Source organism: Lissotriton vulgaris, chromosome 7 (genome assembly GCF_964263255.1).
Source record: "Lissotriton vulgaris chromosome 7, aLisVul1.2, whole genome shotgun sequence".
Lineage (NCBI taxonomy): Eukaryota > Metazoa > Chordata > Amphibia > Caudata > Salamandridae > Lissotriton > Lissotriton vulgaris.
The window spans coordinates 977,408,165-977,432,211 of NC_141695.1; positions in this window are offsets into that span (position 1 = coordinate 977,408,165).

The window sequence follows — 24,047 nt, forward strand, 5'->3', positions numbered from 1 at the left end:
TTTTGTACTTCTGTTGCCTGTTTCTGTACCTCTCTTGTGTCTTTCTTTACCTCTGATGCCTCTTTCTGCACCTCGCCTGCTTCTTTCTTGCTCCCTTTTTCTTCTTCCTGCATCCCTCTTCCCTCTTTTTGTACCTCTCTTGCCTCTTTCTACACTTTTCATCCTTCTTTCTGCACCTCTCTTGTTTCTTTCTACACACCTGTTGCTTCTTTCTGCACGTGTCCTCCCTCTTTCTGCACCTCTCTTGTCTCTTTGTGTACCTCTCTTGGCTCTTTGTGCACACCTCATACCTTTTTCTGGGCTTCTGTTGCCTCTTTCTCCTTGTCTGTTGCTTCTCTTTCTGCACTTCTCTTGTCTCTTTCTGCATTTCAATTGCTTCTTTCTGCACTCCTCTTGCCTCTGTCTGCATTTTGGTTCTTTCCTTCTGTACCTCTCTTGCTTCTTTATACTACTCCTGCCTCTTTGTGCACCTCTCTTGCCTCTTTGTGCACCTCTCCTCCATCTTTCTGAACTTCTCTTGCTTTTTATGTACCTCTCTTGTTTTTTTCTGCACCCCGTTGTTTCTTTCTGCACTCGTCCTCCCTTTTTCTGCACCTCTCTTATTTCTTTTTGTACCTCTCTTGTCTCTGTGTGCACCCTTCTTGCCTCTTTCTGCCCTTCGGTTGCCTCTTTCTACACCTCTGTTGCTTCTTCCTGCACTTCTCTTGCCTCTTTCTGCATTGCTGTTCCTTCTTTTTGCACCTCTCTTGCCTTTTTCTACACCTCTGTAGCTTCTTTCTGCTCCCCACTTGCCTCTTTCTGTACCCCTCTTCACCCTTCTGTACCTCTCTTGCCTCTTTCTGCACTTCTCTTGTCTCTTTGTATACCTCTCTTGTTTCTTTCTGCACCCTGTTGCTTCATTATGTACTCGTCCTCCCTCTTTCTGCACCTCCCTTGTCTCTTTGTGTACCTCTCTTATGCACCCCTGTTGCTTCATTATGCACTCGTCCTCCCTCTTTTTGCACCTCTCTTGCCTCTTTGTGTACCTCTCTTTTCTATTTCTGCACTTCTCTTGCCTGTTTCTGCATTTATATCGCTTCTTTCTGCACTTCTCTTGCCTCTTTCTGCATTTCTGTTCTTCTTGCCGCCCCTCTCCTGCCTCTTTCCACACCCCTCTTGCCTCTTTATGCACTTCTCTGGCCTCTTTCTGCTCCTCTCTTACCTCTTTCTGCAACCATCTTGCCTCTTTCTGCACAACCTTTGCTCCTTTCTGCACTTCTCATGCTACATTCTGCACTTATCTTGCGACTTGCTGCACCCCTCCTGCCTATTTCCACACCCCTCTTGCCTCTTTATGCACTTCACGTGCCTCTTTCTTCTCCCCTCTTGCCACTTTCTTCACTTCTCTTTCTTCTTTCTGTACTTCCTCTTTCCACACCCCTCTTGCCTCTTTATGTACTTCATGTGCCTCTTTCTTCTCCTCTCTTGCCTCTTTCTTCACTTCTCTTTCTTTCTGTACTTCTCTCTCCTCTTTCTGTAGTCAAATGGAAAGTGCAAGCTGTTAAGTTTAAAGGTCTGTGTGCTCTTGTGACTGAGATATATGTCTACTTGTACATATATTCTCACATGTGTTATGCATCTGAAGATGGTAGCTTAAAAAGCGGGTAGCTTCCTCTATAGGTGGTCAAATCGGTAAACAGACATAATATCGATTCCAAAATATCGTTTGGACAAAATATCGAGTAAAAAATATAGACTAGCAAAAATATCGACCAGACATAATATAGACTACAAAAATATCTAGTAATATCGATATTAATAGCCAAAATATCGAATCAAAAATATAGACTAGACATCATATCGACTAGATAGAATAAAGACAAAAAAAATCTAAAATAAGGTACATTTTTAATATTTTTTAATAATTGTGTAATATAAATCTGTAGCGGGTTGTGGGTTTATAGGGGAATAGGGTGGGAAGTAATTTAATTATAATTAATTAATTATGTAAATTAATAATAATTGTTAATTAATTATTAATTGGTAAATAATTAAAAAATAATTGGTAAAAAATAATAAATGATTAATAATTAATAGTAAATTATTTTCTGTAGCGGGTTGTGGGTTTATAGGGGAATAGGGTGGGAAGTAATTTTATCATAATTAATTAATTATGTAAATTAATAATTGTTAATTAATTATTAATTGGTAATTATTTAAAATATAATTGGTAATTAATTATGAATATTTAATTGATAAATAATTAATATTTAGTAAAGTATTTTCTGTATCGGGTTGTGGGTTTATAGGGGGATAGGGTGGGAAGTAATTTAATAATAATTAATTAATTATGTAAATTAATATTAATTGTTAATTAATTATTAATTGGTAATTAATTAAAATATAATTGGTAATTAATTATAATTTTTTAATTGATACATCATTAATATTTAGTAAATTATTTTCTGTAGTGGGTTGTGAGTTTATAGGGGGATAGGGTGGGAAGTAATTTAATAATAAATAATGAATTATGTAAATTAATTATAATTGTTACTTGTTAATGAATTAATAGTCATTTTAACCCCTACGCTATCCAACGCTTTCCCTACTGTTGCACCCACTGGAGTGGGAATAGTAATTTTAACCCCTACGCTATCCAACGCTTTCCCTACTGTAGCACCCACTGGAGTGGGAATAGTAATTTTAACCCCTACGCTATCCAACGCTTTCCCTACTGTAGCACCCACTGGAGTGGGAATAGTAATCTTTACCCCTACGCTATCCAGCGCTTTCCCTACTGTTGCACCCACTGGAGTGGGAATAGTAATTGTAACCCCTACGCTATCCAATGCTTTCCCTACTGTAGAACCCACTGGAGTGGGAATAGTAATTTTAACCCCTACGCTATCCAACGCTTTCCCTACTGTAGCACCCACTGGAGTGGGAATAGTTATCTTTACCCCTACGCTATCCAGCGCTTTCCCTACTGTTGCACCCACTGGAATGGGAATAGTAATTGTAACCCCTACGCTATCCAACGCTTTCCCTACTGTTGCACCCACTGGAGTGGGAATAGTAATTGTAACCCCTACGCTATCCAACGCTTTCCCTACTGTAGCACCCACTGGAGTGGGAATAGTAATTTTAACCCCTATGCTATCCAACGCTTTCCCTACTGTAGCACCCACTGGAGTGGGAATAGTAATCTTTACCCCTACGCTATCCAGCGCTTTCCCTACTGTTGCATCCACTGGAGTGGGAATAGTAATTGTAACCCCTACGCTATCCAATGCTTTCCCTACTGTTGCACCCACTGGAGTGGGAATAGTAATCTTTACCCCTACGCTATCCAGCGCTTTCCCTACTGTTGCACCCACTGGAGTGGGAATGGTAATTTTAACCCCTACGGTATCCAACGCTTTCCCTACTGTAGCACCCACTGGAGTGGGAATAGTAATTTTAACTCCTAGGCTATCCAACGCTTTCCCTACTGTAGCACCCACTGGAGTGGGAATAGTAATTTTTACCCCTACGCTATCCAACGCTTTAGCTATTGTAGAATTCACTACACTTGTTACAATAAATTATAACTATTTTGCTATGTTACGGTAAAATTATTATATATGTTTATTTAATAAAAAAAATATATAAATATATATGTATTATTTTTTTTAAATATTTTTTTAATTTACAATAAATATTTATTAATATAACATTAATTTATTAATTTTAAGTAAGTTTATAATAAATATATTTATTACTACATTAGTTTTAACTTAATTTAAAGACATTTAAAAAAAACGATATTTTTACAGTCTATATTTTAGTAACTCGATATTTTAGAGTCAATATTTTAGTACTTACCTGTTTAAAGATAGCCAGTCGATATTTTGTCCATCGATATTTTGTCAGCGATATTATGGCAACTCGATATTTTTGAGGTCGATATAATTTCAGTGATCCGGTCAAATCTTCTCAGTTCTGCTCTGTCATTCGTTTGCACAGGCAGGCAGGTCTTATGTATATAGGCCTTATATAGCCCCTCAAATATAATATGTGCCCTGGATTATGAGCAGAAAGAAATACATACACCTTTTTGTACACACATTTACAGAGTATGCTGTTTGAAACACAGGTATTCAAGTATTTGTATGTTTATTTTTGTGTAACATGTCACTAGGTATAAGTAGAGACACACACATGCATACCTTCACAAACTTCATCAACCGTACAACTGGGATATGGTTAGGAATGCTGTTTTATATTTGGTAGGCCTAACATTCTGAGCAGTCGATGAATAGTAAACCTTCAAGAGGAAAGTGAGGTTTAAGACATCTTGGGAGAAGGATTCGTGATTAGGCTACTTTGTGCGAGTCTGTAGAATGGTACAGTCGAAGTAGGCCTCTTTCTGCACCTCTGTTGCTTCTTTCTGTACTTCTTTTGCTTCTTTCTGCACCTTTCTTCCTTTTTCTGTACATGCCCTACCAATGTAGGCATGGTTAAAAATTAGCATTTAAAAACCTTAGAAACTCACAGAAAAAACACAGGTTTCAGGTGTAGTGTAGTTCCTATATTTCCAATAGGCTCTGCGCATTGGAATAGTATATCCTATAGATCAGACGTAGTACTGACGTCGGCTAGGTCTCTATCGAATGTACTAAACATAATAGTGAGTGCCAGCTATCTCAGAGGTTACTAGAAACTTCCTTGAATTCACGAGAAGGGATTCGTTTCTGACAACCGCATAAACATGACAACTTTGTTTCCCAAGAAAAAGAAATATATCTCTCAGAGTCAAGTAAACAATAGATAAGTATTTCACTCAGTGAATCGTGCATACTTCTTTCAACAGAGTTGTAGAGAAATAGAGAGTCAGGCGTTTTCAATAAAAAGGTTTATTGAACAGTCTTCTTTCCCATACAAGAGAAGTGAACTGCTACAATCATTATGCAGACTGCAAAGTATAATGCGTACAGCGAGAATAGTATTCTAAAATAATACAGTAAAAGCATTGTATGGTTTCTAAGCCATATAAAAATACATACATAAATATACAGGCTAAACTACTCAACTGGTGCTTCTAAAATACGCCTACCCCAATGTACCTAACCTAAGTCTAGTACGCAGGAAGAAGTAAGTATTGTGCAGCATAGGTTTAGTTGTTTTTGCAAAGAATCTACCAAAGGTTTCTCTAGGTTCTAATCAGCTCCATACCTTAGTTAGAATGAAGCAGGTCTGATATTTCAGGAGGTCTGGTATCTCACTCTCGGGACTCGATTTCCCAACACTCCCAAGGGGAGCTTGGAAACACTGGAGCTGGATTCTCAGCAGTAGAAAGGCAGCCTCTTGATCAGTGCGTCAGCTGGAGAGTTCGCTTCCTTCTGCACTTGCTGTAGCGAACTACGTTGGACAAGTAGATAGTCGAACTGCTCCGAACCACCGTGTCTTGCTAGAGCAAGTGAAGGTATATTTATACCTTGAAGGTGTTTAGGAATGCCATAGTTTGGCGTAAAGTCGGGCATATGAATGTCAGGAAAGAATCCCTAGGGAATAGTTGTTCTTTGCAAAGTACATGAGTTCTTGGACAAATCAATATTTAAGCAAGGGGAAGTTCTCTAACTGCTTAAGCCTATTTTCCAAGATATTGTTGTGACTTTTGGTATGGGTAGAAGTAGTCATGCCTGTATTTGGTTAGCATGGGCTATGCCTAAATAAGGGATTGATTTCTGTGCCTATATAAGGGAAATGTGAATTATACCTTATAAGGGCATCAATCAGGAAAATTCACTTAGAGCTCTCAGACTGATTATCAATCTGAATTAATCCAATGCATTACCTTTGGCTGTAAATTCAGACACATAAAACCTTTTAACTGTGTCGTAGGGATCTATTAATAAATATGTTTTCAAGATACCCTTTAGACACTTTTTATTTGATATTTCTCACTGCACGCCCTATCACACAACCAGCTCCGCAGTCTCCTGGCGTCGTAGCACACCGAGGAGGCACTCGGCCTCCGAGGTGGGGCCCTATGATGAAGCATGACACTGACCAGGTCGGTGTGTGAGGGCTTTCTTATCCATCCAAATTGGATTGGCAAACTTGCTCCGTCTCTGTGGCTTTAGAGACTCGTACAACCTCTCTTCTTTTGTTATGTATCCAAAAACCGGGGACTAAGAGAGTGTTCTTTAATCTCCCTGTCTCTCCCTTTGTTTTCTTGTTATCATCCACTTAATATCAGATGCACCTCCTCACACCCTAATATAACCTTTCATACACCCACTCTAAAATACAGACTACCATTCTCAAAACTATAGGCACACCAATACCAGTTAGCACATACCCACTCACTGATTTATAGGTCTACATACACATACACTCACTCACCCATACAGTCACTCATGCAAGCAGTCACTCATCAATACTGCCTCTGATATATGCACTCAGATACCCATACAATCACTCACACACCCATAGATTTACTCACACACCTAGTCAGTCACCCAAAGAATTAATCACACTGCCATGTATTCACCTACACAGCTATACACACATACCACCTCACTTTGTCATACAGATACTAACACATACTTATTCTCTACTACAATCTCTGTCACAAGCACACACTCATCCATGCAGCCACTCTCACAATCACTGACTCTCACAAATTGTCACTTATATACTCCAGCACTCACATATAATGCCTTTCACATATGTAGTTACTCACATATATACCACTGAAACATCCATTCACTCACTAATACAGCTGTACGCATATTCACTCACCCAGACAGCCCCTTGCAGATGCACTCATGAACCCATACACCTAGTGAAACACGCACTCACACATCCATGCAGAGAGTCACACACATCCCACCCACCCACTCACACAGACACACAGGCTCCCATTCAGGTACTCAGACAACTAATCCTAAACACATTGAGACACTCATGTAGTTACTCCCCAACCCATGCAGCAACTTACATTCCAACAGACAGACTGATACAGATATTCACACAGATTAGTCATTTACCCATGCATTCACTAAGACATGTTTAATCACTCACTTATACAGTCATGCACCCACTAAATCATCCATTCATACATGCATACACCCACTCATTCTTCAACACACCATGGTGTATATATATAACATTCTTAAACTTTTAAGAAACACTCTGTCACTGGATGATTGCATCAGTGATATCATTTGAGATGTCATCAGTGATGTCACTGACCATGTCATGAGTGATGTAATATGTGGCGTCATCAGCAGTGCATTGCCGGAGTGTGAATTATAGTTAGCTCAGCTAACTATAATAGCTGAATTTCTCTGGTTTTGTACGACTGAAATGTCAGCCTAACTATAACGTCGCTAAACCCTGGCTGTGAGATGGGACTGCAACAAAGGATTTACAACATGCCCTACCTGCTGAGGCTCATCTAAGGGCTTGGAGAAGTTACCAGCAGTAACATTGAGTTCACTCATAAGGGGCTTAATTATTGACATGAAATCAATGCGAATACTGCATCAGTGGAAATAAGGGCTTGTCAAAGCAAGCACACCACTGAACTGTCTAGCCTCTGAGGAAGGAGGAATCAACCTCTGAAACGCGTCAGGCTTATCGACATGTAAGCTGCCAAACAGATTCAGCATGTTGGTGCACGTTTGTACCTAATAAAGGGCTTTAAGCTGGTTACAGTCTGAGTGCGTCCTCAATCAGTGGGCAACCTTGGAGCGTGAATATATATATATTCACTGAAAAAACCATAGGTTATAGACCATATATAGTTAGGAATTAGCATTTACAAAACCTTGAAAATTCACTGAAAAAACCATAGGTTATAGACCATATATAGTTAGGAATTAGCATTTACAAAACCTTATTTTACTCTCACAAAACCATTGAAGTTCGCATATATAGTTAGTTGCACTAACTATATATCGCGCACCCGCAATCCACTGCTGATCATGTCACATATTACATCATTCATGACATGGTCAGTGACATCACTGATGACATCACTGATGACATCTCAAATGACATCCCTGTTGCGTCGCAACTTCAGGCGCAAAGCAAGGCGGCAACACGCCAAATCAGCCGCAAAACAAAAAGAAGCCCTGGTACAAAAAGAAGAAGAACAACAAAAAATAATAGACATGGCTAGCACCATCACCAATTTATCGAATCTAACTTTATCAACGGCAGAACAACAGCTGTTGTCCCTTGGTTTAAATTACTGTCCGGAAAGTTCCTTTAACTACACTGGCACCAGAGCGGATGTTTTCCTTTTTATCAGAAAACTCAAACTCAAAAAATTCTTTGCAATTAAACCACAAGTCAAAGAAACTAACCGCGTTGGGACCAGTCATTTGCCCGCATTTAACCACTGCAAGTAACGCAAGAACTCTTTTAACCTTATGTGACTTGGGATCAGATTCTATTCCTAATATGAATGATGATGATACAACCAATACCCAGGATCAGCTTCGAGCCATAGACGTGGCACAAAGGGGAGCAGGGGAAAGCCCTTTCAAGGCAGCCAGTAAATTTGTCCCAGTCATGCCAAAGGATGCCGTGGATATATTCCACGAATGTGTGGTGGAGGATTTGAAAACACTTAATCGGCAAATACACAGACAGAGACATGCAAGGGAGAAGAAACACAGCTCCCAAATAATTCAGTACAACAGACTGATGGCAAAACTCAGCAAAAATCAGGACATAGTGATCAATTCATCGGATAAAGGAGGAAACATCGTTCTTTGGCCTAGAAAAGACTATATAACGGAGGCATCCAGACAATTAAGTGACAATGAATGTTAGACAATCAGCAGCGGGATCGAGTACAAACGAGCCTGGGACACTTTAAAACGCATGTTACTGTCTTTTAAACGGGAACAATTGATATCTTCTGAGGAATTCGCATTTCTACATGTGGAAAATCCTGTGATGCCGCACTTATATCTAATTCCAAAGATCCATAAAATGCGTCACCCAACTCCAGGCAGACCGATCATCTCTGCAATTGGAAGTATGGGTGAGAACGTTTCCCGTTATATTGATTATTTTTTGCAGAGTCATGTCAAAGGTCTTGCCAGTTACATCAAAGACACCGGCGACTTTCTGTCCAAGCTCAATACGATACAATGGCAAACAGAGTGGTGTAATATTACATTAGACATTGAATCATTGTACACCTGCATTGAACACAGCAAGGGTATTGAGGCGATAAAATACTACTTAGGACAGAGAACATGTGAGTACTGTGGACACAACAAAATGCTAAGTGATCTAGTAAGCTGGTGTCTAAATAACAATTTTTTCCTGTATGGCAAAGATGTCTGGAGGCAGACCAGAGGTGTTGCCATGGGTTCCTGCTTCTCCCCCAGCTATGCGTGTTTACACGTGGGCTGGTGGGAGGAGCTGGATCTTGTGGCCACACCGGGTTTCAATAATGTCCTGTACTGGATGAGATTTATTGATGATATTTTCTGTGTTTATCAGAGGGACACTACCAGTGCACAGCAGTTTGTCGACGCTCTCAACACCAACACCAGCAATCTTTTCTTCACTTCTAACATAAGCAGACACTCAGCCCAATTTTTGGATGTACAGGTTGACTTCATTGGGAACAACATTGTAACCTCTTTACACCGAAAACCCACTGCTGGCAACAGTATTTTACATGCCAGCAGTGGCCATCCCCGGCATGTAATTGAGAGTATTCCCTTGGGGGAACTTCTGAGATTAAAGCGAATCTGCAATAGTGAAGAAAAGTTTAAAGAAGGAGCTTCAGCTATGCTGGAACGTTTGAGGGCCAGAGGCTACAATGAGACCATCCTTTCAAAAGCATTAACAAAAGCTCAGGAAAGGTCTAGAGTGTCTCTTCTGTCACCAAAATCTCCAGAGGCTAACAATAATGATCAATCGCCCAGGCTCATTATTTCATATAGCCATCAGCAAAGACAAATTAAAGCAATCATCAATAGGCATTGGCCTATTTTAAAAACTGATGGTGTTTTAAACTCTAGAGTATCTGACAAACCTGTTGTTACCTTTAAAAGAGCCTACAGCATGCACAGCAAATTAGTTAGATCTAGCCCGAAGCTAGTCAGTGGCAGTGACTGGCTCAACAAAAAGGGCTTCTTTAAGTGCAGCTCCTGCCGTGCATGCAAATTTGGGCAGAACACCACCCACTATGACAATCCTTTTTCCGGCACCAAGGTGGCAATTAAGGGCAACTTTAATTGCCGCATGGAGTTTGCTGTGTATGTCCTGACCTCCACCTGTGGCCTGGGCTATGTAGGTAGCACTAGGTCGCAGGTGCATGTGAGGATATTGCAGCATCTCCGTGCAATAGTCAATCATGACTCCGCCTACCCCGTGGCTAGACACTTCGACATGGTTCACGCCAGGGATCTGGCGTGTTTAAAATATTATGTCATTGATGCAGTGCCTATTTTGAGATGGGGGGGGGACAGGGACAAAATCCTTAGAAGATTAGAGACTCAGTATATTGTGGCATTGGATAGTAAACAACCAAATGGACTCAACGCAACTGAGGACTTACACAACTTCTTATAAGAAAAGGTTTTCTTAGCTTAGGAAACACCCCCTTTTTTATATATGTCTCCCCTAGCAAAACCTATGAGGGCGGAGCTTTCCTGGTCATTGAATTATTGACAACTTTGGCTACTTATATTGATTTCGGAATTTATTGATGATTCCGATTTCTGGTAGCCCACTGAGCTATAGAGTCTATCACACATGTTGAACGTTCAAAATTTGTATATATTGAGGGGGCGGGGCCGGGCCAGCGGCCAAGATGGTCGCACGAGTGCCCGGCTCCGCCGGCTCTCCTCTCCCGCCGCCTGATTTTCCCGTCCGCCCCGTACAGCTCCGGAGCTTCCGTGTGTCAGAGGGGGTGCCGAGTGGATGTGTTTGACTCCGAGCGCTTTCCGCGCCTTGGGAGCGGAGTTACGGGCATTTGTGTTTCTGGCATGCGCGCGACTTCCAGCCGGGCCCTGGCGTGATTACGCCGCCGCCAGCGAGATCGACAACAATGGATGCAGAGCTCCAGGAGGAACCGCCCCACAACTGAACAGGTCAGCCCGCCCCTGTGGACTTGGCTCCAGCACTACCCATACACTGGGATGACAGAACGCACGCTGCTTTCAGCGCCGGTTTGGTGTCTCCCTCCCCCCTCTCCCCTTGATGGACTTATTCGTCCCCTACTTGTTGCTGGCTGCTCGGATGGCGTGCTGCCTGGCCTGCAAGGGGCTGCCTACTCCACATCTCCGCTGCGTGGGACTGGCTGCGGCACAGTACCACCAAGGCGCCTTTTTGATTGTGGGGGCCCGATCATGCTTATTCACTTGCAGTGGAACACAGACACTAATGGGTAGTGGCGTGGGGATGCTGACTCCATTTCCCCCTTTATCGGACTTGGGGCGGGCGGCCATGACACTTGCTTCAGCGGCATTGGGATTTGGGGTCCCCCCTGCGAGTGGTGATTTGAAATGGTGAGACCACAGTATGCGTTGGAAGTGTGCACGGTGAATGCCGGGGAGTGGAGTGGACGTCCCCCGTGCGCTGAAAGGAAGGAGCTGGAAATGGTTTAATGCAGGGGGGCGCTGGATACCACCGGAACGGAGGGACACATTGCCGCAGGCATTTTGAGTGCGAGACTTTGTTCATGCAGCCATTGTTCGGCCTTTACTGCACAGGTTTGGTGGTGGGACCCTGCTCCGATTTTCCCGGCGACGTGGGAGAATGTTTGCGCAAGTATCACTTCTTGTATGCTCTTCATTGACTGCTTACTTGGCACTTTATCACAAGCCTACGTCGGGTACACGGGTGTCCGCTGGACACATTTGGTACATCTTCCTTTTACTTGCCTTTCCTGATGTTGAGCTTTGCAACTACGAAATGGCCGTCCTGGTTCTCCTATTTAATGTGCTTGGAAATGCAGACGCAAAATGGCGGCGGGCACCCCTGACGGTGCAGCTACTTGGAACATTGCAGGGCATCCTGTTCTTCTTGAGTTGGCCTGCCCGCTCACTGTGCTGTTTTACTTGTTCTCTCCCGCTTATAACTTTGTGCTATGTTTCTGACTCTGGCCGGCGAACTGTATGTACAACAATGACACTCGGCTCCTTTGCCCTAGCACGGAGAGTTTTCCATCTTGCCTGGATAGCTTGCGGGGGTGGGCTGTACGAGTGATTTTGACTCTGCTTATGTTTTTTTATACTTCATCATCCACCACGGTATTATTGCAGGGGTGCAGGGCGGCGGGGGGGGGGGTCGGGTGCCTGTGTAGGGGACCCCCCTAGTTCCTCTTCCCCTTTTGTGGGGTTTTCGTTCATTTCTTTTTCTTTTCCGTTTACTTCGTGTTGAATATTGTCTCTTTCTCTCCTCTTTGTCTCTTTCTTTCTATATTTCGGGTTTAGACACTGGGCGACAGGCACGCTGCTAGGGGGGTAGGCCGTGGCCGTATGCAGGGGTGCAGGGTGGGGGGATGGGGGTGGGGTATTGTTTTTGATTTGTTTTTTAGTTCTATGGCCTTATTTTTCATGTTAATACTTCGGCTTTTCTTTCCTTTTTTCTTTTTTCTTCTCTTTTTCTGTGGGTCTGATTAGAGGTAACTCACTGTGCGTTTCTCTAGTTCAGTACAGGGCTTTCTGTTCTAATGCTTTATTACGTGGCGGACAGGTACTGTTTGGGTAGGGCTCTGCACTGTTTGTTGAATATCCTGATTTTACATTTTGCTACGCATACCCTGCCTATGATGGTCCTGCCGTAAATATCCTGTCTCAAGTGTAACCCTAGTGTTGGCGAGGTTTAACTGTGTGATATCAGATCCTGCTTTCCCTTATTTAAAAAAAAAAAACCTTTCTAATCCTGTGACCATGTTCTATTCAGCTCTCCTGAGTTGCGCATTGATACTGTGAGGTGTACTTTTGCATTGATCCTGATCTACATTGTTTGACTGCACTACCTCTGTACCCTTGTTCAACCGTGACGGTTGATGGACTTTGACTGTAACTGTGAAATGTCAATAAAGGTTTACCAAAAAAAAAAAAATGTGTATATATTTTATATACACTGACAATACGTGTGTTTTATCAACACTGCAATTTCTCTTTTTTCTTAGTCTTTTTTTGGGACTGTACATAATGTCAAATATATTATTTTTTCCATTTAATTATTTTTTGTCACCCACATTGGCACAAACACATAGGAGCACAAATTTTGAGGTGATCATGTTACACCATGTGTAAATATTTAGTCACATATTCTTGTAAATATTTGTATATAGGTCTTAATATTTATGAAATGTGTAAATTCATGAATTATGAATTTTTAATAAATATTATAGACATTAGCTCGTGGGCATTACACAATACAGTTGTCACCTATATGTAACATCGCATGTTTTTAGGCCTTCATGTTCAATTTTGATACTGGATTGCAATTTGCACAATTTTCATTAGGCACTTTATGTCTGTCTTTTAGACTATTGCATTCAGGCAGGGATCTTCCAGCACTAGTCACTTTTATAGCCCGTAGTTCGGGCAATTCTGCATTCAAGAAGTTACGATATTCTCTTAGGCTTTTAATGAAATTAGTTCAATACTGTTATTCTGGGAAAAGGACAATGTTCAAAAATTTTATAAAGTATGTTTTTGGTTTTTAACATTATGACTGATACCACATGCATTTATAATATGAATTATTGTATATATTGTATTATACACTATATGCATACATATATTATCTTTGTATTATAATGTTGTGATTTAGTGATTACACTAAGAATCAGTCGTCTGTATTTTCCATCTGAAGATTTGCACCTATTTCTATGTTTATGAACACAGTCATGTGATGCACGACAGGAGGTGTGGCCCTTGGGAAGGGTCAGGGAAAAAAGCATATAAATTTAAAGGCTGACTGTTTCAACGGTGTGTGAACAAGACTACAACGTACTCGAAACGCGTCATTTGAAGGGTCCTAAATAAATATAACATCCTGCCTGTTAAACGTGGGGTCTGCCTTCTTCTTTCGCTGCGCTGCCTGCGTGGAGGTTCGAGGATTTGCACTATATATATATGTGATCAAGCCTCGGCTGAGGCGAAACGCGTCATGGCGACTGGTGGGCTGTTTATTCTCCATGAATAAATGCACTAACAACAGGAGCACGAAGTCTGTGGGTTTACTCGATCTTTCTGTGTGGCGGGGCGTGGCGTGGCTAGTCTCTTGCTACGTCTGCATTGGACCTAACGAAATATATATATATATATATATATATATATATATATATATATATATATATATATATATATATATATATATATATATATATATATATATATATACATTTCTATGGCAAAATGCAACCCCTCATTTTGTTCCTTTGCAAATTAAATGTTTTAAGTGTTAACACTTTATTCCAATCAAGATGACTTCAGGTGTGCCATACTTTTGTCATAAGTAAGACTGTTAGCGCTCTAGTTGTTCTTTAGAACACTCTGGGACATTCTGTCACTGGGCTATAGTTGGGCTACATCTGGCTGATATTTGGGCTACATTTGTTTTTTTTTGTCTCTGGTGGCCATCTTTGGGCTACATTGGGCTACATTGGGCTAAATTTGGGCTCTAACATATATATAGCCCAATGTAGCCCAATATATATTTTTCAAAGTTAATTTTCGTAAAAACCACTGGAGCATATATCTTGAGACATAGCAAAGGCACATCGGGCTACCAGTCCCTACAATTTTGCCAAGTTTTGTGGAAATCCATTCAGCCGTTCAAGCTAAAATTGAGTCCAACCGCCCTATGGAAAACTCAATGTTAAAAACACGTTTTGGGACCCCCCTTTTATCTCGGCCCCTGCTTGATGAAACCTCCCCAAACTTTCAGGGGACGCTCAGAAACAAAATGTGCCATTTTCCTGAAAATGTCAGCCAATTCCGTCCATCAACGCCAAAGTTATTCAACATAGAATTTTCAGAAATCCCTATTCAAAAAAATCCTAACTATATATACCTACTGGTGACCGCCAGTAGGTAATATACATATATATATATAACAGCATTGTGGTGGAGTGTAAAAAATATCGTGAGACAATGGAACAACGTGTGCAAAAAGAAGAAGACATTATCAGAAAGCGCAAAACCTTTAAATTTCAGCGCGATAAAACAGATTACAGTGAAGGGAGAATCTTCACGTTTGCGCGTAAGTTTGATGCGATTAAAGCCTCAAAACTAAAGAACTCGCGCACAGCGCAGAATAAAGCTCACAGCACCACTCAAGCACGATCCACCTCTCCGGGGGGCTCAAGCCTCACAGACCTAAGCTCAAACATTGATAGCGGGTCTGAAGCTGAAGCCGGTAGATACTTGGATCGGTTGGGGTTTACACGGCTGACTGTGGAGGAAGAACTGGAGTGTGTCAGGCAGGACAGGCGCGAGACGTTGCGCCCACGCATCCCAGTGCCAGACAAAGCCCCAACGAAAAGCGACGAGAGCGCAGAAAATGCCGCGCCAAACGAAAAACCCAAAAAACGAAATTACAAGCGATGGAACGCCACCAAAAAGAAGTAAGCAGCACAGCACCAAGTAGCAGCCACCAAATATTGGACAATGGTCTATCTGTCATCAATCTGACCAACACTGCTTTCTCTGATGTTGAAATCAGCATCCTGTCTAAGGGATTATCATATTGCCCACCGAGTAGTCTCAACTATGCGGATACTAGAATAGATCTTTTCAAATTCACGCGTAAGTTGAAACTTAAGAAACATTTTGCCAACAGTAAGTCACGGGGGACTGCTAAAAGGCCAGGCTTGGAATCCATCACTCGAGGCCTGGCAGTTCATGATATCCTGCTGATGCAGGACTTGGCGGGCTTGCGAGCAGAGGCTCTAAATACACAAAGTACGCAGGAAGAAGGGAACTTTCATACTGGTGGCCTTAGTAACCTGAAGCCACGGTCCACCTTTACTCCCATAACTCCCTATGATAACATCGACATATTCCAGGATGCTGCTGTCAAACAGATCAAGGCATTGCATGTGAAAACACTGAAAGCCAATTATCGTAAACATCATGATAATAATGAGTATCGGAAATTGATCAATAAAATGAATGCAGATGGAAATATAATTGTCAGACAATCAGACAAAGGTGGCAATATTGTGCTTTGGCCCAGAACACTATATATGGAGGAAGCTTACCTGCAGCTCAATGATCCGAGCTGCTACAGACATTGTGATTTTAATGCACTAAAGAAGGCACAATCAGACTTTCACTCTCTCCTAATGGGATGGCGATCCAGCGGACTGCTCAGTATGGATGAGCTGAAGTGTCTAAAAAATGACCACCCTGTAACCCCAGTATTGTACCTAATTCCGAAGGTGCACAAGGACGCAACAAAGCCGCCAGGTAGACCCATCATATCGGCGTGCGGGGGGTTGTTGGAAAAGGCCACCATTTATATTGATTTGTTCCTCCAAGAGCATGTTCTATCACTTGAATCATACATCCAGGATTCAAGTGATCTGTTGAGGAAATTGGAGGAGTTTGAATGGAATAATGATTTCTGGTTGATTACACTAGATGTGTCATCGTTATACACGAGTATAGTGCATGCAGATGGACTAAGAGCTGTGGAGATTTTTCTGGGCAGGCGACCCATAGAGTTGGTTGAGCACAACAAAATGTTGCTAACTATGATCAGTTTCTGTCTGCACCATAACTACTTCATGTTCCTAAATCGATATTACCAACAAGTCAGGGGTGTTGCCATGGGAGCCTGTTTCTCTCCCAGTTACGCCTGTCTCCACATGGGGTACTGGGAGAGACAGGTCCTCAGAGGCATTCACCATGACACCTGTACCCGTCATATCATCAGATGGTACAGGTATATCGATTATATCCTTATAGTTTGGCGTGGGACACGTGAAGAGGCAGTCAATTTCATTGAGACCTTAAATTCCAACTCATTCAATTTGTCTTTCACGTCTCACATCAGCCAGCAGGTGGCACACTTTCTTGATGTTACATTACAGGTCAGCCAGGGCAGGCTTGAAACTAAGCTGTATAGAAAGCCCACATCGGGCAATACCATCTTGCATGCGGGAAGTCATCACCCCCCACATTTGATTAGAAGCATCCCCTATGGGGAGATGCTTAGAATCCGTAGGGTGTGTAGCACGGACTCCCACTGCAAAAGCGCACAGGCTGCTAGCAAAGAAAGATTTCTTGCACGCGGGTACAGCGAGCAGCTAATAGATACAGCCATTAGAAAAGCCAATGCATTGTCGCGCACTCAAGCACTGACCCACAGGAAAGTACAGAAAAACACTGTTGCCAACACAGAGCCCCTTTTCAGGCTTATCTGGACCTACAATAGTCAGCACGGGGCGCTCAGAAAGATTGTCAACCAATACTGGAATCTTATTAAATTAGACCCAGTTATTGGCGAGCACATGCCTAACAAACCAGCTATTACATACAGGAAGGCATTCTCTTTGCAGGATGCGCTAGTTAAGTCTAGCCCTGAGGTAATACCACCCAAAAACTGGCTAGCTGCCAGTCGAGGGTTTAGGAAGTGCTCCAGCTGCAAAGCTGGGCTCAACAAAACTGAGTTCCTCACAGCATTTTCGTTAGTACCCCGTAAGATCAACAAGCAACTAACGTGCAAATTGGAGTATGTGGTGTATGTGCTGGAGTGCCCATGTGGCCTGCAATATATTGGTAGTACCAAATTGCAGGTCCACAAAAGGGTTCTCCAGCACATTAGAGCTATCAATACCAATGACACCACCTACCCGGTTGCACGGCATTTTAAGGAGTTCCATGGTAACAACAGCAGTCTCCTTAAATACTATGCTATTGACTCTGTAGGACCATTAAGGAGAGGTGGTAACCGGGATGGGATCTTGAGGGCACTTGAGACCAGATACATCCTGGAGATGGATAGCAAGAGCCCCAATGGCCTCAATTCCACGGAGGACTTTTACACTTGTTTGTAAATAATACAATTTTGAATAAGTCTCTTGCTGTATTTTTACCTCGTCTCCGTTCAGATAGTGTATGGGCATTTCCTGTTTCTGTTTTTGCAGTCACCTGCACCTGTGAAGGTGGTGTTGGCCTATTTTGTAACTAAAAAAGATGACTATATATGACATAACACACTAGGTCATCTAAAGTAGTTTGAGACATATGGTTGCTATATTCCTCAGAAACTAAATGTCACCGAATTTTTTAACGTAATTTGAAAAAAACATGTATTCACTTAGTTTATTTTGCACTTTTTCTTAGCATGCACATTAATGATGGGTGATTGGTGTTGTAGATAGATAATTCTCGGAAAGGTATGGGGAGATGTCAGAAGGTATATAAAATAGTGCCCTGCATAGCCGGCCGTGACGACAACTACTACATGGCATTCTAGTAGTATGTTGGGAGGGGGTATAAAATCCATGGTGTATATAGATGTAAATATATTAAATGTGTTGTATATATTTTAAATATGAGGTACAACTGTTATATTGTGCATTGAATGGGTGTATTTATAGCATTTATGCTGGCAGCCTTATAATGACCCTATCATAATGACATCTGATTGATGTTTGCCTTTTGCACTTTATGTAAATACATGTAATTATGTATAGTTTGTTGTATATACCTCGTTTGCCCACTGATTACCCCAAATAATTTTCAAAATTGTCGGAATTCACAAATGTATTTATACAGTTATCAATGTTCTAGGGCTTATCTGTTTCTGACAAAAGATTCCCCGCCCTAAAAATTGCAATTGCAAACACACTGTCCGTCACAGTTAGAACACTCCTACTGCATACAAAATAACCAATCAAATGCTTCCATCATTGGTGAATGTGCCCTTTAAATTTCTTGCACCTCTCTCGGTGCGCCATGTGACCAAGGCCTCTGTGTAGGCCGAAACGTTATGCTGCCGTGGTGTGCTGATGAATAAAAGAAACTCACCTGCACTCTGGGTCTTCCGTGTTCTTTCCTGTGTGGTGGTCGGTTATTGGAGCCTGTCGCAGTGAAAAGTGCAGTGCGGATATATATATATATATATATATATATATATATATATATATATATATATATATATATATATATATATATATATAAACACAATTTGCCTGGAATTAAGAGGAACACACACCAGGTGGGCTCTGTATCTTGCACCAATTTATTCGTCAAGAGCTGTCACAGCAGTCGGACATTGCAGCAACAAGTAAAATCCACCCGACGCGTTTTGTGCTATTAGAAGCACTTCTTCATGGGGTACTGGATGATGCAAATGCTCAAACCGGCCTCTTTCTGCGCACAACCTATATGCAATGAAATCCCACCCAGGAGGGCGTGCCCTTCCTCTGGCCTTGTGGTTAAAGCAGTGAGCTGTATTCCTTCCGTGAGTCGCCAGTTACAAGCACGGTCTTAATAAGTGTCAATAAATCCCCAGTGGGTGTGCTTACAAATGCCAGTCTCTGTACAGCTGATTACCTTGATGAATCGCACTCGCCTGGTCTTCGTGCTGAAATGCCATGTGGCACCTCAGCAAGGCTGCATCTGTAGTGGGGTCACTCTCGCGGCTCAGGCAAAAAAGCTGCAACAAATCCAACCACAGTTTGCCTGGAATATATGGTGGTGCGCAGAAATGGCCGTTTTGAGAATTTGCATTATCCAGTACCCCATGAAAAAGTGCTTCTAATAGCACGAAACGCGTCGGGTGGATTTTACTTGTTGCTGCAATGTCCGACTGCTGTGACAGCTCTTGACGAATAAATTGGTGCAAGATACAGAACCCGCCTGGTGTGTGGTCCTCTTAATTCCAGGCAAACTATGGTTGGAGATATATATATATATATATATATATATATATATATATATATATATATATATATATATATATATATATATATATATATATATATAGTTAGAATTTTTTCCCTATGGGACTTTTGAAAATTCTATGTCTAATAACTTTGGCGTTTGTGGACGGAATCGGCTGAAATTTTCAGGAAAATGGCACATTTTGTTTCTGAGCAGCCCCTGAAAATTTGGTGGGGTTTCGTCAAGGGGGGGCTGAGAAAAAAGGGGGGTCCCAAAACGCGTTTTTCCCATTCATTTTTCCATAGGGCGGTTGGACTCACTTGTAGCTCGAACGGCTGAATGGATTTGCACGAAACTTGGCAAAATTGTAGGGACTGTTAGCCCGATGTGCCTTTGCTAGGTCTCAATATATGTGCTCCAGTAGTTTTTGAGAAATTAACGTTCAAACCAAGATATATATCTGTAACAGCGCTCTGGGCAGCGATCCGGTCCGCTTACTTTTCGCTTATCGGAACTTTGCGCGCAGAAAGCTGATTGGCTCTCCGGTGTCTGTCAACATTCTAAACAGTCCGGAGCGGACGCCATCTTGTCTCTCGGTAGGATCGAGAGAGAAGAAGAGGTGGAAAACGAAGGGGGAATTTAATGAAAGGGGGCAAGGTATCCCCCTCTTGACCCCCTAGGAATGTTGTTGGGGTTATTAAAGGGTCCCGTGGGGAAAATAAAAAAAAAATGATTTTTCACGGTAGAAGCGCGGCCGCGAACTGGTAGCGAAACGGGAATTCGCCATTTTGTGCTTCGTAAATTAAATTACTAGTTAAAAGTGGGTGCGGGAGACGTATCCTAATCCCCTATGTTTCCTGAGGGTGGGTGAGGAGGCTGATATATGTTGATACATCTCTTCCAGCGGCTGTGCGTGAGCTTTTTTTTTTTTTTTGCTGCGTGACAGTCCGGAGCGGCCGCCATCTTGTCTCTCGGTAGGATCGAGAGAGAAGAAAAGGTGAAAAACTAAGGGGGAATTTAATGAAAGGGGGCAAGGTATCCCCCTCTTGACCCCCTAGGAATGTTGTTGGGGTTATTAAAGGGTCCCGTGGGGAAAATAAAAAAAAAATGATTTTTCACGGTAGAAGCGCTTCACGGGCCGCGAACTGGGCCGCAAACTGGTAGCGAAACGGGAATTCGCCATTTTGTGCTTCGTTAATTAAAGTACTAGGTATAAGGGGGTGCGGGAGACATATCCTAATCCCCTATGTTTCCTGAGGGTGGCTGAGGAGGCTGATATATGTTGATACATCTCTTCCAGCGGCTGCGCCATCTTGCCTTTTTTCGAATGCCACAATTTTGTCGTGCACGGCAGCCATTTTAGATGCCAGGCTGGTTCCAGGCTATCACCTAACCCTGCGGATGTAGTTTATGGCCCCAGCTGTAGAGAATTCAGACATGCCAATCCTCCTGATTCAGGCGTGTGAGTACTGATTTCAGTGCTAGTCTCCCGCCTCCCGATTTCTGCAAGCAAAAACCCGGGGGCATATTACGAACAACTAGCGATCATTTTTGTCTCTAACTTGTTTAGAGACAAAAATTATCGCCGCACATCGGCGATTTTTATCGCAGATAAACCTTGCTATTATCGCAGAAAAGTCAGCGATATTCATGTATTATCGACCTAATGCTCTTAGCCATGTTATCCACCTCCCATTGGATAACATGGCTAAGAACTGCTCAGGGCAGGTGTTAGATTTTGGAGATATTCGCGCTTAGCGCGAATATCTCCAAAAGTTGGTAATAGAAGGTAGCGATGTTAGGGACTGTTTCCAGTCGCTAACATCTTGGCACGCCACTTTGCATGTCATTAGTGATAAGTATCACTGACATGCAAAGCGGGGCCCAAGATGGTCGCTATCTCCTTTTAGCTGTCACTAACTGGTGTTAGCGACAGCTTGATAATAGGGAAATAATTTTATCTCCGCTTTCATGGTTTTTAAAGCCAAAAAAGCGGAGATAAACCCCCTTGATAATATGCCCCACGATTCCTTGGGGGTTTCAGCTGACAGGGCTTGGTATTGTGTTACATGGTAATTTTTCCATGAAACGTCAGAGGGTCGATGCAGGGGTTCTAGAAGAGGTGATAAACCATTTAAGCCTCATGAACAAGCGCATGGTCTTTTAAAGATTTGTGAAGTACTCGGGGCGGCGGTGTGTGTGTGCCCTCTTTCAGGAGCGGGCGGGGGGGCACTGCCAGCAACTTGCCAGGTCAGGTAGTGTTCAACACGTGCATCACCCTTTCTCTGCCTGCTATTGCGCTCCATGCTTCGGAAAGGTAAGAAAAAGAACGTGCATTTGAGTTTGAAATGTCCGATCCTGCAGCAGCACACTTCCAAAGCCCACACATGACAATAACCCGATTCAAGGCCCCATTCACCCGTTTTTAAAAAAATAGATAACACTCCAACAAAGTAAGGTTATAAAACTTTATTAACTACTAACTTTAACAAACGGAACAAAAACTAAAAACATTTAAACATTTCTCAACACAAAAAGCAACAATGGTTAGAAGCTGTCTTTTGTGCGAATAGTCCCAAGGCAGCACAACGTGCAGAGTTCTGGACGGCACCCAGGTGATGTCGCCTGGGTGCCGCACTGGTTTAGGGATCCTACAATGCTGCTCCGAAAATTGGCGTGGGGCGTCCCGGGTGGGGCGGGGGGAGGCCTCGTCAGTAGCGGTCTGTTGTGCGAATAGTCCCAAGGCAGCACAACGTGCAGAGTTCTGGACGGCACCCAGGTGATGTCGCCTGGGTGCCGCACTGGTTTAGGGATCCTACAATGCAGCACAGAAAAACAGCGTGGGGCGTCCCGGGTGGTGCGGGGGGAGGCCTCGTCAGTAGCGGTTTGTGTCCAGTGTCACATGGCTGACACAACATGTACGACAGGCACCCAGGTGATGTCCAGTAAACTGCCGCACTGGTTTTGGTATCCTACAATGCTGCTCCGAAAATTGGCGTGCGGCGGCTCGGGGGGGGGCGTGGGGGAGCCGGCGTGAACGGGCCTCCCCAGGTGGCGGCCATCTAGCTGAGTTGCGCTCGCTCTTGCGGCCACAGCGTCTCGCTCACCATGTTGTTGAGTTGCTCCCACTCTTGCAGTGCAGCGATAGGCGGCTGCCACATGGCTCTTAAAATGGCGGACAGCTCCTCGGTTTTAGGCCTGGTCCACTGAAATGGCCCTGGGACACTTTGGAACTCGGACGCTTGCCTGCTAGGGCTTGGGCTCCATTCTCGAAAAGCGTCCGCTCAGCCGTGAAGATTGTATAAAAGTCTTGGGGGCCCCCGACTCCCGCAGGCTTCCGGTGGGGAGCGGCTGCCATGATTGCTCGCGGAATGACCACGACGGAGCCACGAGATGGTGGTGCTCTCATGCTGACGCCAGCTTCAGTCTGAATGATCCAGAAACAAGGTGGGGCTTTCATCGTTTGGGAAAAAAAAATGTTCTAAACCAATGAAAAGTGTTATTTTTAGGTCATATGACCAAGCCTTCCATCTTTAGGAAACCAAAAGTAAAATGAACCAATGAAAAGTTTTATAAACAAGTTACATGACCTGTTATGCGACATAGGGCTACAAAAAGCGTAGAAAATCCGTTGGCACGTGAGGCGGCGTCAGTAGCGGACCGATGTGCGAATAGGCCGAAGGCAGCACAACGGGCCGAGATCCGGATGGTACCGAGGTGGTGTCCAGCAAATTGCCGCACTGGTGTGGCCATCCTACAATGCTGCGCCGAAAGACGGCGTGTCCAGCTGAATTGCGGTCACTGTTGCGGTACAGTGACTCGAACGCGCCGAGATCCGGATGGCACCGAGGTGGTGTCCAGCAAATTGCCGCACTGGTGTGGCCATCCTACAATGCTGCGCCGAAAGACGGCGTGTCCAGCTGAATTGCGGTCACTGTTGCGGTACAGTGACTCGAACGCGCCGAGATCCGGATGGCGCCGAGGTGGTGTCCAGCAAATTGCCGTACTGGTGTGGCCATCCTACAATGCTGCGCCGAAAGACGGCGTGTTCAGCTGAGTTCCGGTCACTCTTCCGGCACAGTGACTCGAACGCGCTGAGATCCGGATGGCACCGAGGTGGTGTCCAGCAAGTGGCTGCACTGGTGTGGCCATCCTACAATGCTGCGCCGAAAGTCGGCGTGGGGTGCCCCG